This window comes from Cornus florida, unplaced genomic scaffold (assembly GCF_030987335.1).
Source record: "Cornus florida cultivar Cherokee Brave unplaced genomic scaffold, ASM3098733v1 CherokeeBrave_3.0.0_Hap2_Chr02, whole genome shotgun sequence".
Lineage (NCBI taxonomy): Eukaryota > Viridiplantae > Streptophyta > Magnoliopsida > Cornales > Cornaceae > Cornus > Cornus florida.
In genome coordinates, this window is record NW_026775572.1 from 57,125,372 (window position 1) to 57,145,973 (window position 20,602).

The following is a 20,602-nucleotide window of genomic DNA, read 5'->3' on the forward strand; positions in this document are numbered from 1 at the left end:
ATGGAGTTGGCTCCCTCCTTTTGGGAGCCTACTCTCTCACTCCCTGAAGCCGTTATGTGTTTCTGCTTCGTCTTCCTCACCTCCGGCTATACTCAAGGCCTCTGTAATGTTTTACATACTTGTTCTAGTGTTCATTCAACATCCCAGATTAATTATAAGAAATCTACATGCATCAACGATCTTAATTAAACAAAGCGTAAATTCAAAGACAGCAAAAACCAGTTAACAGAACTTTAAGAATTTGCAAACCAATTTAATTCAACGAGCTTAAACATGCATAAAAGATTTTTTTTAGCATTAATTAAACCCCTGGAGTCCACCTAGGCATGCACAAAACACAAGTTTAGGGGAAAAAGTTAGAATAGAGACTTGCTTTTAGATTTCGGTTTGAAACCTTTCAACGTTATCTCTGAGTTTTTCCCGGCAAGTTCTAATTATCGTCAAGCCTCCTATTACTCCAGTTCTAACCCAACAATCAACCTCTTCCTTCCTCCTTGGTCCAACCTTTAATCGACGGCCAAAACCCCCAACCATTTCTTTCAGTTTTCCTCTCAAAACTCCCTGTATCTCGTCGCCTCCACTGTTACGTGATTAAGGTTCTAAAACCCTTGGCAGACTTATACAAGTATATATAACTAAAACCTAAATCTTATAATACGAGGAAATGGAAAAAGAAAAGAAAATAAAATACAAACAAATATATATATATATATATATATATATATATATATATCTCTTAGTCGGCGCAAGGTGACCTCCTCAATACATATATAAAACCCTAAAACTGTATAGCCCAATTCTGTAAAATAAAATAATTATCTAATTTAAACAATTAAGTTCACCGAAGCATACAGAACTAACACAAATAAATTATACAAGCCGTAAAATAAAACACGTCAGTAAAAACATCAATTAGCCAACTAAGCAAATTAAATAACAATTGAATAAATAATTTAAAATATACAATTAAACAAATAATTTAAAATAAACAACTAAACAATTTAGTTAAATTAAATTCACAATTAATCAATTAAACAAATTAGCACATAACACTTAAAAATGCAATAAAAATTTAAAATCATAAATTAAAATACCAAAACTATCGTTTTCAAGATTAGGGGTATTACACTATAGTCTAAGTATGAATAGTTGTGTAGGTGGCAGTAAACAGTAATAGGTGCCAGTACAAAATTATTATTATTATTATTATTATTATATTCAGAAAATCTGTCGAAATTGAAAGCTTCACGTGGTGAAGTCAAAAAAAAGACATGTATGCATATATATTTATGTATATGAGGGTTAAAAATATATGGATATATGCATATACATAAAAAGTGATGTGAACCAAAGTATGACAAGACATTAGCGTTTAGTATGCTTTCTAACCGTCACCGTTGTCTACACGAGCATTTACATGGAAAAACAACTCATGCCCTTTAGTATTGAAAGCATAAGTTATCTTTAATATTAAATATTAAGGGCCTGTTCGGAGGCCCATATCTGATATTGTTTTGGTGTTTTGATTTTGGTTTTGGGCCAATATCATGTTTGGAGTGGGCTGATATGGTATTTAACAGTGCCAAAACATTATCATTTTTGGGCCAAAACCCATATCAACATTTTGGTAATATTTAGACTGATATGGCACTGTAGCGGTGAATTGATCTCAAACCAAAACCAAACCAACCCTCGTTTTTACTGTAGCGGTGATATCATGTATATAAGGTCGCATATCAGATTTTAGGTCATTTTTCAGCATCGTTTCTCTCTCTTCGCGTAGCTCCCTGAAAGGCGACTTCAGTGGCGATCCAACCTTTTCCACCACCGATCTGGCAGAGCTCATCCACCAGGTACGTCATTTTGTGTCTCTGTTTGTATCTATAGATCACATATATCTTCACTTTTGAGATTTACATTTGGGAGGTCCTCGTGTTCACTTTCTCTCTCTAATATTGTGACAATCAGAGTCTATATTGCGTTTCCAAGTTCTGATCTTTATTCCAATCATGTTGTGAGTGTTGTAATTTAGGGCATTTGTGTCCAGATCTCAAGTTTCTCCACCACCGATCTGGCAGAGCTCCTCCACCAGGTACGTCATTTTGTGTCTCTGTTTGTATCTATAGATCACATATATCTTCGCTTTTGAGATTTACATTTGGGAGGTCCTCGTGTTCACTTTCTCTCTCTAATATTGTGACAATCAGAATCTTTATTGCGTTTCCAAGTTCTGATCTTTATTCAAATCATGTTGTGAGTGTTGTAATTTAGGGCATTTGTGTCCAGATCACAAGTTTCATGAGGCTGTGACGGAGATCTAGGGTTTGATTTTAGCCCTGTTTCTGGGTTGTTTCTTCTATCAACCATGGTTCTGATATAAGGGTTTATATGTCATCCATCGATTGTGTGTGTTGCAATGTGGAAGCAATTAGAATGTTGACTGAGTTAATTATAACTATCGATTTTAGCGATATTTTCAAGATCTGTTCTTGGTCCAAATTACAATTTTGCAAAGGATCTGTATTATGTATAAATCAACCTAACAGGCTCTTATATCATATCAGGCTTGATCGTACATTAAAAAGCAAAATTAAAATTGATATTTGTAAATTATTAAATTGTTTGAATGATCAATTTGTTGTATTATATTATTTAAGGACAAATGGGAGGACAAAAGATTCGACAAAAGGATAAAATTTAAACATTCATCAACTTTTAAATTCTCAAACTTAGGATGATGAAATCTACAGCCAATATTTTTTTTTTTTAATTTGTGCATTATATTGGCTAGGCCCCGCCAATATTTTAATGTATGCTTCACAGTTCTGTAAACATTCAAACCAGTATAATTTAGACGACTTGAAAAAGAAGAATAAATACAAGTAAATCCTAGAATAAAATTTAAACTAGGGAATTCAAATATCAACAGAAAATGGAGTTTCACTATTATCTTTCCACAAGACCATAACCAACAAAAACAGACCCTAAATGTAAAAAACAGAACAAGACTTGAGAATACAAGAATTAGAGTACTAATCTTGATAACAGAACAACTTCCAGCTACAGCACCAAGAAATCCAAATGACAACCCTGATATTATGAAGAATACACCTAAAAAAAAACACAACAGACCTGGTCAGAGCTAACAGGCCTGCTGCAGAGTAAGAGATGGCACAACATAAGCAAAAGCATTAGATCCTCAAAACAGATTCAGGCAAATCCAAATCCTGTTCTGAGTTAGCAATTTATTTAAACAGGCAAGCGAACAGATAAAAGAATGCTTGTGAATAGTTCCTTTAAACCAAACAGTCTCATTCCAAGCAACAACATTTTTCTTAGGTCTAATATTTTCCCAAGCAGTTTTAATGGTAAACTGCCCCTTACTAGGTAACAAAATAACTTGATCATTATTTAGAAAGGCTGGAAATCTGAAAGTATGGCATTCCTTAGCTCAATAAGCTCAAGGGTGTTGGTTTGAGGCCACTGCCAGTGGTTATTAACTATAATATCAGCCACAGTTGTTTGTTCATTGTAAACCTGAGTCAAAGATGACTCTATTACCTATTCTCATCACAATAGGGCTCATAGGGAGCCAATAGTCATTCCATAACCAAGTGTGTGTCCTTTTACCCACTTGATGCATAATAAACATTCTAAAGTTAGTTCTAATTTGTAAGATTTTCCTCCAGCTCCAAGAACTACTTTGAGGAATTTTAATAGACCAAAAGTCTCTATTTCTAAGGAGATGAACTTTAACCCATTCGGTCCATAGAGATTGAGGCATCACTTGAACAACTTCCCATAAGTTCTTAGCCATAGCGGCCCTGTTCCAAGCATTCAACTCCAAAGACTCAAACCACCTTCCTTTTTAGGGTAACAAACATCCTCCGAAGCTACTTTTGAACCAGCATTCATTAAAGAACTACCCTTCCACAAGAAATGCATTAAAACTGAATTCAATTTATTAAAAAGAATAGCCTTATTATTTTATTTTTTTTATAAGTAATAATATTTAAAAAGGCGTTCAATAGGGGAACTCGTCCCGTAGACATAAAAGAAACCGGGGTCTAAGGCCCCAAAGAATCCAAAAAAGAAATTAAATCAACAGAAGAGGAACACGAACTTTTGTTCACATAACTAAATAGAGAACGAATCGCTTGTTGAATATTTGAATATTCATTGGTAATATAAGAAAAAGAATAAACATTTACATCTCGTTGAAAAAAATGCACTGATAATTTGTCAAATCTTGTCAATTCACATTCGCATATTTGTTGATATTATACAAAAATTCATAGGGTTGCAATTAAGTTTCTAAAGAATGGCCTAAAGAATACTATTATACATTTATTTACTGGAACACTCACCATGCACTAAATGATTAGAATATTCTCTCAGTATATTATGCACACATCTGAAACAAAAATATGATTGTTGCCATCCAGAGGTATTACTTCTGTGAAATGTACTTGCAATAATATTTCCCTGAAATTTCGTAAAGAGATAAAGACAGTACCTTGTGTGTTATACTGCTATATACCACTTTCCTTCACCTTGCTCTTCGTGAGATGAAGTGTTTTATAGACAGTACATTTTTTACTTATCATTGACGTGTTGAATTATGAGTCAAAACACAATTCAATATACTAAACTGTTCAATTACTTAATAATAATCAGATGGACATGAACAATGACAATGTTGAGCAATACCCATCAAGAGACATTCATTCTCTTGATGGTGACAATGGTGAGGATGTTGTAGTTGTTGAACAGGCCGATGCCGCTGTTTGGTGTAATGCCCATCAAGAGAAATTCATGCTCTTGATGGAGGAAGAGGTTGGAAAAGGAAATCGTACAGGCACGACTTTTAATCCAAATGGGTGGACACATATTGTGGACGCAATGTTATTAGAAACTGGAAAGAAGTACACGAAGGACCAATGTAGACAAAAATTCAATAATATAAGAGCATTGTACAAAGATTGCAAACAAATATTATCTGAGACTGGTGTAGGGTACAACAGTGAAACTGGAATGATTGACTTGGAAGCTGAAAGATGGGTTCGATTGTGCAAGGTTAGTATTTCAATACGTGTCTATTTACCATACATACAGTAAGTAATTAGTGATTTAGTATTAAAAGGGTTTGATGAACAATAATTGTAAGTTGATAACGTGTAGGTTCTCAAGCATGGAAAAAAAAATAAAAAAACAGGGGTGTAAGAATTATGAGCAGATGGTAAGGATTTTTGGGAATACACATGCTACTGGCAAGCATGTTCATCCTTCTACAAAGCCACCCAGACCTCACCAAGTGCTAACAATGCCTCAAGTGGCAACACATGAAGCTCAAATTCATAACATTGAGGGCAATGTGGGCATGACTGATGTAGAACGACCTAATGTAGAAGGACCTATTGACCTCAGTCCTACTCCCAAACCTATAGCTAAGAAACAGAAGAAAGAAACTTTTTCAGAAACAATGTCTTTAGTGATGGAATGTTTGACTAATATTGGGAACGCGAAAGCTGAAAAAATTGCAAAAGCCATAGCAGAATCATCTTCTAGTTGTCAACCATCTCGATTTACCGAAATGCCTGAAGTGACATCTCCCAGTAAAAAAGAAAAAGAAATGGATCCCCAGCTTGAAGAGTGCGTCAAGATCGTCAACACATTAGTGGGGATTGATGATACCCATTATGCTAAGATCATAAGGATGTTTGGTGAGGACAAGGTGTGGAGGGATATATTTCTTCGCATTCCTGATGAAAGAAAGGTTGGGTGGGTGATGAATCAGCCTCTATGATTTCTTCGGTATCTTACTTTTATGTGCTTTTGGATGACTGTTTTATAACTGCTTTTACATTACTGTTGGATGATTGTAATGAATTTTTCTTATCTACTGCTTTTACATTATTGTTGGAAGACTATATTTAATTCCTCTATCTACTGCTTTTAAATTAATGCTGGAAAACTATTTATGTTCTACATCTATTGCTTTTACATTGTTGCTGGATAATTGTATGATTTGGTATGTCTTTTCCATTTTGCTTCATTTTTGTTACAATAACTGCTTCTGTTTATTCTTAAATAGGATAGTAGCTATGGATATAAGGACAATATTAACCATTTATGATGATGATGATGAGGAGGAAATTCTTGTATTGATCGCAGCCGTATATGAGTACTATTATAAACATTTTGATAAACAACGTTGTAGGGATTCCATGTTACAAGGGGAAGATTACATATTCGAGGTCTTAAATGGACATGAAGATAGGTGTTATGAAAATTTTCGGATGTACCCCAACACCTTTAGGGCATTGTGTCGTGAGTTGAAATTGTTAGGATTGAAAGATTCAACATTTCTAACGGTGGAAGAACAAGTTGCAATTTTCCTACTTACCGTGTCTCACAATGAAAGGAATCGTGTCGTTGCTGAAAGATTCCAACACTCTACATCCACAATTTCATATCACTTTCATACTGTGTTAAAGTTAATTTGTGAGTTAGGGACTAAGATTATTGTTCCCCCGGATTTGAATGAAATTCCTAAAGAGATAAAGAACAATCCAAAGTTTTACCCATACTTTAAGAATTGTGTAGGAGCCATAGATGGTACTCATATCCATGCTGTAGTGCCAGTTGACCAACAAATACCCTTTCGTGGTCGAAAGGGTGATACGACTCAAAATGTCATGGCCGTGTGTTCATTTGATATGAAATTCACATACATTCTAGCAGGGTGGGAAGGGTCTGCTAATGATTCGAAGATTTTAAATGAGTGCATTCAGAATGAGGATTTCAATTTTCCATCACCACCCGAAGGTAAAAATTTTAAGTTTTCATATTTGTGCATTTTACATTACAAATACGTTAACTTTAATACTTAACATACTTAACATGACAGGTAAGTTTTATTTAGTCGACTCTAGGTACGCCAATCAACCGGGGTTTTTGGCCCCTTACCGAGGTCAACGTTACCATATGCAGGAATATCGTAGACATACTAGAGGACCACATGGTAGAGAAGAGGTGTACAATTTTAGGCACTCGTCATTGAGGAATATCATAGAGCGATGTTTTGGGTTGGTAAAGATGAGATTCGCTATATTGAAGCAAATGCCCCCTTATCACTTTGACACTCAAGTTCTTATTGTCATTGCCTGTTGTACATTGCATAATTTCATAAGATCCCAAGGTGAATCTGATGAAATTTTTGATTCTGAAACCCCTCAATCTTCACAAAATGAACTTGATGTGGATGACGATGTTCAGGTGGTCAGTGCTACTAATACACAGATACGACAGATGGATATTTATCGTGATGGTATTGCCAACCTAATTTGGGAGCACTGTAATCACTAATTATAAAACTGTCTAATAGTGTGTAGAATTAAAATATGGATGCCTGTAATAACTAATTATATTACGTAAATTAAACTCAGATGCTCCTTATTTATGGATAACTGTAATAACTAATTATATTAGGATATCAAATATTAAATGCTTTAGTACTTGTAGGCGCACTTATGTATAGGCTTGAAGGTGAGCGACCACAATGTGCATGTGGTAGAGGTCCTATGCATCTGTATAGGGCTCGAACTCCAAAAAATGATGGTCGACAATTCTATAGGTGTCCGGCTCGGGAGGTATGGTCAATTACTTTTAGGTGCTATTTCTGTTACTGTTTCCTAATTGTATAATTTATATTTCTTGTAGTCACATATGAATGCATTTATGTGGGTGGATGAGTTGCACCAAGGTGCACAAGTTGAAGAACAGGTTCAATCTGACTTGGACAGAGTCATTGCAATGATTCAAAATGAACAATGTAGACAGAAGTACATGCTCTTCCTAGGTTGTGGATGTCTTGCTATCACAATCATATTTATTGTGATTGTCCTCTTGTTGCTCATTATCGTTGTTATTGAAAGATGAAGTTAGATAAACTTCCATCTTTTGTAATATATGACATGTAATATGTATTTAGTTAATTTCCTGTGTTTCATTTGGTATGTAATATATACTTAAATGGTATATTTTGAACTACGTATTAGTTGTTGTTGTGTTATCTTCTCTGTCATTTTGGGAGTGAGCTTTAGGGTATTTGTAAAATTTGCTACTGAGGTCATTTACACTCTATTTGCGACATTAGAGAAAAAAAAAAGGTTAGATATATCTTGTTTACTACTTCTAATTATTTCATTCCTACCGTGTGTTATTTTGTTTTTCTCTAATGTTGTTCATGTCTTTTGTTTTGCATGAGGTCATTTACACTTTAAATTTACAACTAAGCTTGAAAAAAGGTTAGATATATCTTATTTATTACTTCTAATTATTTCATTCCTACCGGGTGTTATTTTGTTTTTCTCTAATGTTGTTCATGTCTTTTGTTTTGCATGAGGTCATTTACACTTTAAATTTACAACTAAGCCTGAAAAAAGGTTAGATATATCTTATTTACTACTTCTAATTATTTCATTCCTACCGTGTGTTATTTTGTTTTTCTCTAATGTTATTCATGTGATTGGTTTTGCATGAGGTCATTTACACTTTAAATTTACAACTAAGCCTGAAAAAAGGTTAGATATATTTGTTTACTACTTCTGATTATTTCATTCCTACCGTGTGTTATTTTGTTTTTATCTAATGTTGTTCATGTGTTTTGTTTTGCATGAGGTCATTTACACTCCAAATTTGCAGTTTAGCCTGAAAAAATGTTAGATATATCTTATTTACTACTTCTAATTATTTCATTCCTACCGTGTGTTATTTTGTTTTTCTCTAATGTTCTTCATGTGTTTTGTTTTGCATGAGGTCATTTACACTCCAAATTTGCAGCTTAGCCTGAAAGAAGGTTAGATATATCTTGCTTGAATTAAATTTGTGGACGGTGTCCCTTGTTAGTTGAATTTTGTGGGCGGTGTCCCTTATTGAAATAATTTTGTGGGCGGTGTCCCTTATTAAATGAATTTTGTGGGCGGTGTCCCTTATTGAAATAATTTTGTGGGCGGTGTCCCTTGTTAAATGAATTTTGTGGGCGGTGTCCCTTATTGAATTAATTTTGTGGGCGGTGTCCCTTGGGTTTATTGTGTTTTGAAATTTTGGAAATGTCCATTTTTAAGGGGAAGTCATGCCGGATTTTTTTTAAAAAAAATAATAATAATTTAATTTAACTCTGCTTTATATTTTGCTACTATAGGTAATGTCTTGTTTTACATTCAAATTCATTTTTTGCTACTACATTGAAGGACATGGCAGTAAGTTGTAGGCAGTGGCACCAGCGGGATTGATAGGAAGCATTCTCTAGTTGCTGCAACTCCAGAAAGCTAGTGATCTCTAAGTTAATCAAATGGAGGCCTATGCAAGTATAAAAAAGTGGGTGTACATTTTATGGAATGAATATTAGTGATCTCCAATTATGTGTACATTTTTTGTAAGTGTAATGAAGTGTGTGTGTACTTTCAAATATTTTAAAGGAATGTCTAGCTTCTTATATGTGGAAGTATATATGTGAATGATGCAACACTCAAGTTCTTAAGATTGTGATGTATAAAGCAAAACTATACGTGGAAGTATATATGTGAATGTCGTTCAGCCTTGTAAGAGGGATCTTCCTTGATTGCTTACTTTTAATCTTTATTCATATTTATCAATTCTGCTTATGGTTGGATATTGTATGAAATATTCACAAGTCCGTTATCAAAATAAATACTCAACAAAAGGGGAAATGGTCTTATGACTAAACAAAAAAAAATATTACCAATTTGAAGGACCTCCACTACAAAATTTCAAACTAATCTAAGTGAAGTAAAACTATTTACAAGTTTCAATGTTCACCAAATTTCAACTCTGACCAATTCAAGACGATTAACGTTTTGGCTTTGTTTCTTGTTAGTTTTAACTACAAGGATCTCTCTCTCTCTCACATTCTTCATGAATATATATATATATATATATGAAACAAAACAAAGTTAAATGGAATGCAAGCCAAAAGAAAAAGATAAATGGAGTGCAAAGATCTACTCTCATTGAAAGATTATTACAAAGTTAGATTTGTAATTTGGTTGCCATTAATCATGTTTATGCAGATTTATTCATTATTACAAAGTAGTTTGGTTGCCATTATACTTGTAAATTTAACGAAAAAAAAATTTCCCAACTCTAATGCAGATTTTTTTTTTTTTTTTTTTTTCCATAAATTATTTCAAATCATAAAGAAAAATGGACTATTTTACATATAAACTTATAATTGTATTCATATATATAATTTTTCAAAACAAAACAAAACAGTCTTTACCAAACAGGTATTCTGTTATTGATTCAGAATTTTTAATAACAAAACACTATTCTCAAACGTGTTTTGTTTTTGGATTTCTTAAAACGCATGACAATACCAAACGCGTTATCATGTTACTGATATACAATTATTAAAAACAAAACAATCGTTACCAAATATGGATCCGATTTCTACTAAAAACATACCAATACCAAAACAGTTGTTTTCATATCGTACCAAACCATAACATATAACGTTATCGCCATCCAAACGGACCCTAAGTGTGAGATATGATGTATTGTACAGTGGGTCATAAATAGATATGAGATGGACACACACAAGCAAAATACTTTATAAAGCGTGTCCTCTGTAAAGACCCAGGTAGGTTACAACCTGAGTGAATAGTTATAGTAGGTCGCAGGGCGGTAGCACGAAATCGACAGGCCTCGTCGTTGAAGAGGTGAGTAGCCCGGAATCGCAGGGGGGCGTAGTTGACAAGGTGGTGTCCAACAATTGGTGGCCTTGTCGTCGAGGAGTGGTAGCACAGATTCAGAGTGGTTACTATGTGACTGGGATTCAGATGATAAGGAAAACAACGGCAATTCGATAACGATTCAATCGAGGCCAATCAAACGCGTAAGGGCTTACTTCAAAGTCGTTTGGTTATGCGAGGGCTGCTATCAATGGTTGCGAGCTCTTGCTCATAGGTTGAAGAGAAAGCGCATGATGTGGCTCTAAGGTTTGTTACATCAAGCAAAATTTCTTGATTCATTTTCTCAATATAAGTCGAACTGTTTGTATGCGGACTGCTATCTGTTGTGATAAGGAGGATGGATCGTCGAGGCTTGTAACCCCAAAATGGAAGGTTCGTCGACTGTGTTGAGGTCATTATTGACGGGGTGTGATTAGGTCATTATTGACGGGGTGTGATTAGTCGAAATCGACTAGTCTTGGCGACAACAAGTTAGGGAGCCCGAAATCGAAAGGTATCGACGGGCGGAGTCGCTGACGTGGGGTAACGAAAAATGGGCAAATCAGGTATGTCCCATGTGGATAGGTTGGTGTCGACAAGCGGGTAAACTATATATATATATATATACTTACCTTTTACTGTTATTTGATACTGCTTTACAAAAATAAGAGTAAAAGGTATATATATATAAACATTAAGCTGTAATATATGTGTACAGTACAATGCTTGAGAAAAATAAAGATATTTGTATGGGGCAAACTTTAGACTGTTGTCCATAAGTAGAGTGGACTCCTGGCTACAAATGTATTTGTACAAATGTATTTGATGGCTAGTATCATAGATGGGGTTGCTCCAAAGATACTTTAATAGAGAACATATAGAGAGCAAAAAAAAGTATTCCCTACAGCTGTCTGATTATAGGGATATATATATACATATGGATAGCCTCGGTAAATGTGTGAAGATGTAGTGTCAAAATATCTTTTTACCCTGGGTGCTCTTGGATGCTTTATTGCCTAATTTTTAGGCTTTATTGAACTGACGAAGAGAAAAATTGTAAGGCTCCGGCCAATATTTTTATTTTACGTGATAGTAAAATATATATACATATATATATATATAATGCTAGATATTTATTTTGTTTATAGGGATAAGAGTGTGTAGGTGGGCTCACAGGAAAAGAGCATTGAAAATTGTATTCCATGTTTCCTGGATGAGAGAAGTTGATAAGATATGTGGGAAAAGATAGCTCAACAACTATTGTGATTTGGGTGAATGCAAGCACAATAGTAGTGTTGTAGATGCAAGAGATGAAGATATCAAGATCCGTAAAACAACAAAGGTAACAAGGTGTACATGAGCAAAAATAATTGTGTAAATGTAGTAATCTAAAACAGATAATAGCATGATAGACCTTTAAATCATGCCAAGTTCATATACAGCACACTGATAGTGTTTTAGAGATGAATAAAGACTTCATGCCAAGCTAAAGTGTATCAGTATGGTAAAATTGCAAAGAGATAATGATAGGTGAGTTTAGAACAAAATCACTAGTATGACGTCGTGAGTGAAATTGTGAGTCTGTACAGAGGACGTTTCGAATCGGCTAATCGCCTGAGTCCATCGACTTTGTGTTGATATCCCTAATGGAGTCACCAAATTGTAGGGGTTCATTTTTGTAACATAATAAAACAAATATAAATGTTGATATCATACACAAATTTGAGTGATCCAGACAACATAATAGAATACGAGGTGGATTGAGAGGCGAAAGCACAGGCAAACTCAAGAGAGAGAGGGAGAAGATGGCAGTGTAAAAGTACACCATTGATTCCCTTTACAAAGGTGTATAGAGAAAGTATGGGTGTAAGAGAGCATGTGAGCTCTTTCTTTCTGAGAGGTTATTTGCTCTTCCTTTTTTGCTCTACCTCCACTTGGTCTTAAAGCACATCCTTATATAGGCTAAATGAGAGGTTGGGTGATGTCATATGACATCATATGTGGGGCCCATTAAAATAATGTTAATTAAGATGGGTCTAAAATGTATAGGAGTCAAAATGGTATCTCTCTCTATGAGCCAAGTCGAGTGTTGACTCGATGAGCCCTGAACTTCATCCACCAAACCAAGAACCTTCTTGGATCCCAAGTAATCCTGTGTCTAGCCCCCAACTCAGGTCTTCAAGTCTTCGATCTTCTGTTCGAAGTATATTAACGTTGTAAGTGTCACGTAACTTAGACCGTTTGACCGTTTAACTTGTGGGCCATCATTTCTGATATGGCGCCGCTTGTTGACCATTTGACCAAGCTTTGTGGGCCATTGTTGATGATGTGGCATAGTCCGTTGACCGTTTGACCAAGAAATGTGGGCCATCTAAAGTGAGATATATTTGACACCTACAAATATTAAAGCGAATTTTGTTAGCTTAAACAGCTTTTAGAGATTTTTCAATAATATTGCCATGAGATGAAGAATCAGAGGATGGAGGAGGTAGGGCAGTATCGGTGGATTTTGTTTTCTTATAATAGCCATGATATCGTAAGAAGAGAGAAGGTTTTTTTTTTTTTTTTGAGAGAAGAATAAGAGTAAAGTGTTGCAAGAAGTTATATATATATATATATATATATATATATATATATATATATATATATATAGTCAGTTTTGAGGCCAACGCATTGATAAGGTAAGGTACGCTACCACCTTTTTTTGGTAATGATCTTTAAGGCAGGTGGTTGGGAAGGTAAAGGGATTCAATACGTTGATTTGGAACTCAAGTTTTTGGCTCTTATAAATTTCAAATCTCTTATCATTTGAAATGGCTGATAAGGCCTTGAAAACCAAAATTTGGCAGCCACCTCAGTGACAATGTGGACCAATTAGAGAGCAGTAAATGTTGATAATGTGGCATTTTAGTACATGGCATTAAAAGAAGCGCATGGAGCACTATAGATAATATGCACCTGGTTGTTAAAAAATTAAAGAAGTAAGATTGCCAAGTTTATGAAGAAGTTTGAGGAAAATAAGGAATATGGGCTTGATTAATTCAAATGGAAGGCCAACATGAGGGAGAAGAATCCGTATACTACAACTGGAGAAGTGAAGTTTATTTGAAAAAAGAGACCTAGTCAACATCAAATCCAGTAATTAAAAGGAGAGAGTCAAGGAAAGAGATATTTTAGCAAGAAGATAGGCAATCTAGTTGAGGAAAGACTTCTATAAATAGAAGAGTTGTATTCTTCCCAAATTGTCCAGCACCACCCCAAAACAAGCACATCAAATTGACTCTACATCATTTTCCTTCATCAATTTCTTTTGTCCAAACGGCAATTTCCATTCAAGGAATTTGAGTTTTAGCAACTTTCTTTTCTTGCCGTGTTTAATTATGCTATTTCCATTTAAGATGCTTGTTTTATTTAATCAAATTCAATAACCATATTCATTTATATTCCAACTATTTAAATTCGGCAAGTTAACTCTTTATTTTTCCATGCAATCTCAATTCATCCACTTTATTTAAATTCTTTTATTTTATATCATTTTTCTTTTAACACCTTTAAAAAGTCCTTGCATCCAAGGTAGAAAAAGAATTTAGTCGAGAGTTTTTCTTATTCTCTTTCTTGTATAATTGCCTAAAGTCAGCCACCAAAAAAAAAAAAAAAAAATGATAGTTGGTGTTCATAATTTTGAGTTATATACTCTGGCACGTCCGCAAACTCTATAAGCCGTGTGAGCCAAAAATCATGCAAACAGAAACTATATATATATACACAACTACATAAATCATCACATAGGCCCAAAGCATTCTTCCACACCCAGGCCTTCTCCAATTAGCCCAAACCCATACCTTTGGGTTCTACTAACTCCAAGCCCAATCCATAACTAAATGAAATAAGCTGAATAATTAAATAAAACAAGTAATTGCACCTTAAGTAATTAAACACATATGCATAACTTAAATAAAATAAATAAATTAAACAAATAATAAGTAATTAAAAATAAACAATTAACAAACAAATGCACATAATCATTAAGAATTAAAATAATTAACGCATCCAATTCAAATAATGAAATGAAATTTTATTAAACAATCTTTTAAAATATGGGAGGGGGGGGGGGGGGGGGGGAGGGTATTACAAGTCACAATCGATAACAATTAGATGTTGCTAGGGAATTGATGACTTGTTTGATTGGTGGAGAGGTTCCATATTCTTTATAAAGATAGACAAATAAGTCTGATTGGCCTTCACTTATGTTTAAGAATAGGGTGTGCCAAAGATAAGGATTTGGGGTAAAAATAGACCCAAGTGTTAGATCTTCTTTGATAATAATCTGGTTTACTCCAAAGTAGAGGAAAGAGTGATTTTGGATTGTATGTGAATCTAGTTACGGTTTTCACGAATATTGAATGAGGGCAATCTACCTCATCTTTGAAAATTATTGGTTTTATATAGTTAGCAGGTTCTTACCGCCAGACTATAAAGGGGTCCTTCAAGATTTTAGCACCAATCACCTACAAGAATGGGTGTATGGTTTAAAAATTATTGGTTTTATATAGTTTAGGGCTATTTTTGTAATTTCATTTAAGAGAGAAAGAGAGTGGAGCGCCTAAGAATATTGGTGGAGTGCCAATATCAACTCCTATTTTAAATTCTTTGAAAATTTGGCATTTATTAGGGGATGTATGTAAGTAGACCCATCAATGGATCGGATTCTGATCCGATTACTCGGATATAAATTGAATAAAAAATTCAATAACCTGATAATGATCATAATCCGATAACGTGATACCTTAACAAATCCAATATGAATTAAGGGTAATTTCTAATTCCATTCAATTTATATATATATATATATATATATATATATATATATATATATATATATATTACAACTTGTATTAGATTCATATTTAAGAATCATCTACCGTTAAGATAATAAGATATACGCCATTATATATATTAACATCACCTATCCTTAGGAGATTCAAACAGGTTATTAGAAGAGTCTAGACACTCCACATACAAGAGGCGAAAGAAGAAGACGAAGTAGCGAGGAGTTCGGTCGCCGGAAGCCCAAATCCCTTATTGTGAGTTGTGTTGTTCTTGTAATGAGGAATTCGGCCTTTGATTGACTTAGCATTGTCGTCACGCAATTTTAACTTTTCTGTCAACGAGGCAATTTTCAGATCTTGCTCTTTGAGAGAATGTTGAAATCTTTCAATTGCACGGGCCATAGTCGTCAATTACTCTTCATACGAGGTAGTACTCGTCATCATGACTGGCATAGTGATGGAGTCAGAAAAAATCTTTGGCCTTGGGGGGACTAGCCTTGAACTTATGACTGGAGCAACCTTTGAGGTTGTAGGAACTTTCCTCCTTGCCCCCGGCGAGGTGGAACTTGAACTTGTGACTGGAGCAACCTTTGAGGTTGTAGGAACCTTCCTCCTTGCCCCCAGCGAGATGAAGGGGGTATGAGTTTGAGTTGTTACTTTGACAGATTTGGCAGAACTGACTCTCATCACATAGTGCTGTCTTTTGGCAGGAATGGATGCTTTGACCATGCTCCACATCATTGAACTTGCAGAGGTGTTTGTACCACTTGATGAAGTTGCAACCTTCTTGTCACCTTTTATGATGGTATTGATGCTGTCCGTCATGACCGCGATGTCTTTGGTAGTGTTCTTGCTCTTCATCTGAATTTTGTTGAAAGTCATAGAATCTGACGATGAATTTGTTGAGGATTTGATGTAGGAGAAAGAGATGAGAGGCAGAGGAAGACCCACCAGGCATGCCGGAAATTTGTACACATAAATTTTGTAAGTCTGCAAATAGAAACAAAATATGGAGCAAATAGTAATTTATTAATTTGGAAAATTTGAGTACAATCCTTTGTAATATTCTTTACAAAAAAAGAATGGTCCTCTGATTCGATCTCCTTTTTGTTGTTGGTTGGATCCAAGGGCTGCATGAGCTTGATCTTGAATCACCGTGGAATTTGGATGAAGAACGGCACGTCTTTGGATGTGCTTGTTGTTGATCACCGTGGAATTTGATGAAGAACGACAAGTCTTTGGATGTGCTTGTTGTTGATCACCGTGAAATTTGATGAATAACCGCACGATTTGATGTGCTTGGTGCTCTTCGTCTTTGGGTTTAGATGTTGGGGTAGAGTTTCTGTATTTCTCTCTAAAATTCTGGATTTCTGAATTCTGAATTTGTGTACTTTGTTTCTGAACTTCTGAATTCTAAATTTGTGTCTGAATTTCTAAACTTCTGAATTCTGAATTTGTATCATTTGTTTCTGGACTTCTGAATTTTGAATTTATGTCTGAATTTCTGAACTTCTGAATTCTGAATTTGTGTCCTTTGTTTCTGGACTTCTGAATTCTGAATTCATGTCTGAATTTCTGAACTTCTGAATTCTGAATTTGTGTCCTTTGTTGAATTTGATGAAGAATGGCACATCTTTGGATGTGCTTGGTGTTCTTCGCCTTCAGGTTTGCCCTCAAGATTTTTGGCCTTCTGGATTTCTGATTCTCTCAATTTCTGGATCTTCTGGACTTCTGAGTCTCTGGATTTTTGGACTCTGACTTTGTGTTCCTCTTTCATCCTCCAAGCCTCTATTTATAGGCTTCTTGGGTTGATAGGATGATGACACGTGTCATCTCCTGATAAGGATAAAATTATAACTGGACCGGACCGGTTATATTATGATAATTATCCTTAAAAATAATTATTCCAAATATATTTTATTAGGAATAATTATCTGTTTATTTATCCATTTGGGTTGGGCTAATTAAATAATTTAAATGGACCAAACTTGGGTCAATTAAATAACTTAATTAAACATTAAGCCCATAATGGGTCAATTTATCAAAACCAAAGCCCACTAAATTTTTAGTGTCTACAAATTGCCCCCACTTTAAGTCCCAATTTTGATAGGACTTGGTCTCCTTTTTCAAGTGGGACTTGAAGTATCCAACTTTGCTATTTTTTTTTTTCCTTTCCTCTCCAACTTTGGATGGTAAGATTTCCTCTTTTGCTTTTCTATCCAACTTTGGATTGAAAATTTTACTTTCCTATTTGAACTAAATTATACAAATCCAAATACACATAGGAGGTATTTTGTTGCTTATATATACCCCCAATAGTATAGGGTTTGACATCAATTCCAATATTCTCTAAAGATTTGTCAGATCACAACTTCTGAAGACGGTGTTAAATTGCGGCCTCTGCTCGAATGAATAATTGGTATGACTCTTCCTTTTTTCTTTTCTTTTCTTTTTTTTTTCTTTTTTTTTTTTTCAGACTTTCCTTTTTTTTTTTTAACCCATTTTTTCCACGCTAGAAAATTTTCATCACCCATGTTTTTCACGCTAGAAAATTTTCACGAAATTTTTTTTTTCCTCTTTTTTTTTTCTTTCTTTTTTCACGAATTTTTTTTTCCTCATTTTTTTTCTTTTTTTTTTCACGATTTTTTTTTTCCCACGTTTTTTTCTCTTTTTTTTTTCTTTTTCTTTTTTTCCCCTTCCTTTTTTTTTTTTTCAGTGGTACTAGTCAACCATGATGTTTTTCAAGAGTTTCAAGCCCCATACTATCATCGTTTTGGAGCGAGAATAGACTCTGAGGTGTCATGCCACCAGCACAGACAGTGTCGTCAGCAGCCACGAATCGACTTGGAGCGCAGCGATATATGTAGACCCAGGGAGGCTTTACCAATACTCAGACAATATTATCAACACCTATTGCCAGAACGTCTTTATCAGCCATGGATCATCCTGCAGCTGTTAATAGAGCAAAAATAAACTCTGAGAGGTCGTGCCACCAGCACAGGCAGTGTCATCAGCAGCCACGAATCAGCCCAGAGAGCAACGACAGATGTAGTTGGAGAGAGGTTTTACCACTAGTAAAGACAACGTTGTCAACACCTGCTACCAGAGCGTCTTCATCCAGCAGCCATTGATAGAGTGAAAATAGACTCTGAGAGGTCATGCCACCAGCACAGGCAGTGTCGTCAGTAGCCACGAATCAGCCTAGAGAGCAACGACAGATGTAGATAGAGAGAGGTTTTACCACTAGCTCAGGCAACGTTGTCAACACCCGCCGCCAGAGCGTCTTCATCAGCCAATGATCATCTAGCAGCCATTGATAGAGCGAGACCAGACTCTGAGAGGTCATGCCACCAGCACAGGTAGTGTCGTCAGCAGCCACGAATCAGCCCAAAGAGCAACAACAGATGTAGATGGAGAGAGGTTTTACCACTAGCTCATACAACGTTGTTAACACTCGCGGCCAGAGCGTCTTCATCAGCCATGGATCATCTAGCAACCATTGATAGAGCGAGACAAGACTCCGAGAGGTCATGCCACCAGCACAGGCAGTGTTGTCAGCAGCCATGAATCAATCTAGAGAGCAACGACAGATGCAGTTTTCATTAGCCACATATTAGACATCAACTATTCCGAGAGTAAGAACAAATTCCAAGAGGTCATACCACCAACATTGTTAGCCATCGCCAAAACGTCTTCATCAGCCATGGATCATCCAGCAGCCATTGATAGAGCGAGACCATACTCCGAGAGGTCATACCACCAGCATTGTTAGCCATCGCTAGAACCTCTTTATCAGCCATGGATCATCCAACAGCCATTGATAGAGCGAGACCATACTCCGAGAGGTCATACGACCAGCACAGACAGTGTCGTCAACAGCCATAAATTAATCCAAAGAACAACAACAGATGTAGTCTTCATTAGCCACAGATTAGACATCAACCATTCAGAGAGTAAGCACAAACTCTAAGAGGTCATACCACTAGCATTGTTAGCCATCGTCAGAGTGTCTTTATCAGCCATGAATCATCCATCAGCCATAGATAGAGTAAGACCATACTTCGAGAGGTCATACCACCAGCATCATTAGCCGTTATCAATTTTGATGATGATTTCAAGCCGAAGCTCCACCAAAAGATTTGGCTCAGTGTACAAGTTTACTTATGCATCAGACACCAGTAGCCACTTGACATGAAGTTACCGAGTTACACAAGCGTGCTTGTGCATATCTGTCTCAAAGATAGAGCTCTGTTGCAAATGTTGTAAGGATGTGACAGACAAAGCTTTCATGCCTATGCCTCCGTGTGGGGATTTGTTTTTACTTCAGCAATATCTTGGTGACGCCGTGAATTTTCCTTGACGCAATATCTCAATAGAAAACCAAATTTCTCTTTCAACAACACCTCGGCGGCAAGCAAATTTTTTTTAGCGACACCTCGACGATGAGTCAAAATTTTGTTGCAACAACACTTTGGCGATGAACCGAATTCTTCAGCGACGCCTTGTCCGCAAGTCAATTTTATTTATTTCTTCTAGCCTTACCTCGATGACGAACAAATTTTTTTTTTCTTCAACGATAGCTCAACGAAAATCTTTTCCAGCAATACCTCGGCGGTGAGCATAATTTTTCTTGGCACTTACAGTCTGGCGACGAGCCAATTTATTTATTCGCAACTACACTTTGCCGGATCAAAATTTCCTTTGTAGCTACAATTATGGCAACGGACCAAAATTCTTCTTTGCAACTACATTTTGGCGGTGGGCCAAATTTCTTCCTTGCAGCTACAATTTGGCGATAGACCAAAATTTTCGTTGCAACTACACTTTGGTGGGATGCCAAGTTGACAGGTGCAACGAGCACTTTTGATATCACATGATGAGTGACAACATCTTGAGAGCGAGCCAAGTTGAAAATTTGTGACGAGCGACAACAATATCTTGACAATAAGCCAAGTTGATTAATTACAACTAGTCATTTTGATATCTTGTGACGAGCACACTTTGCCATTTTGCATACTC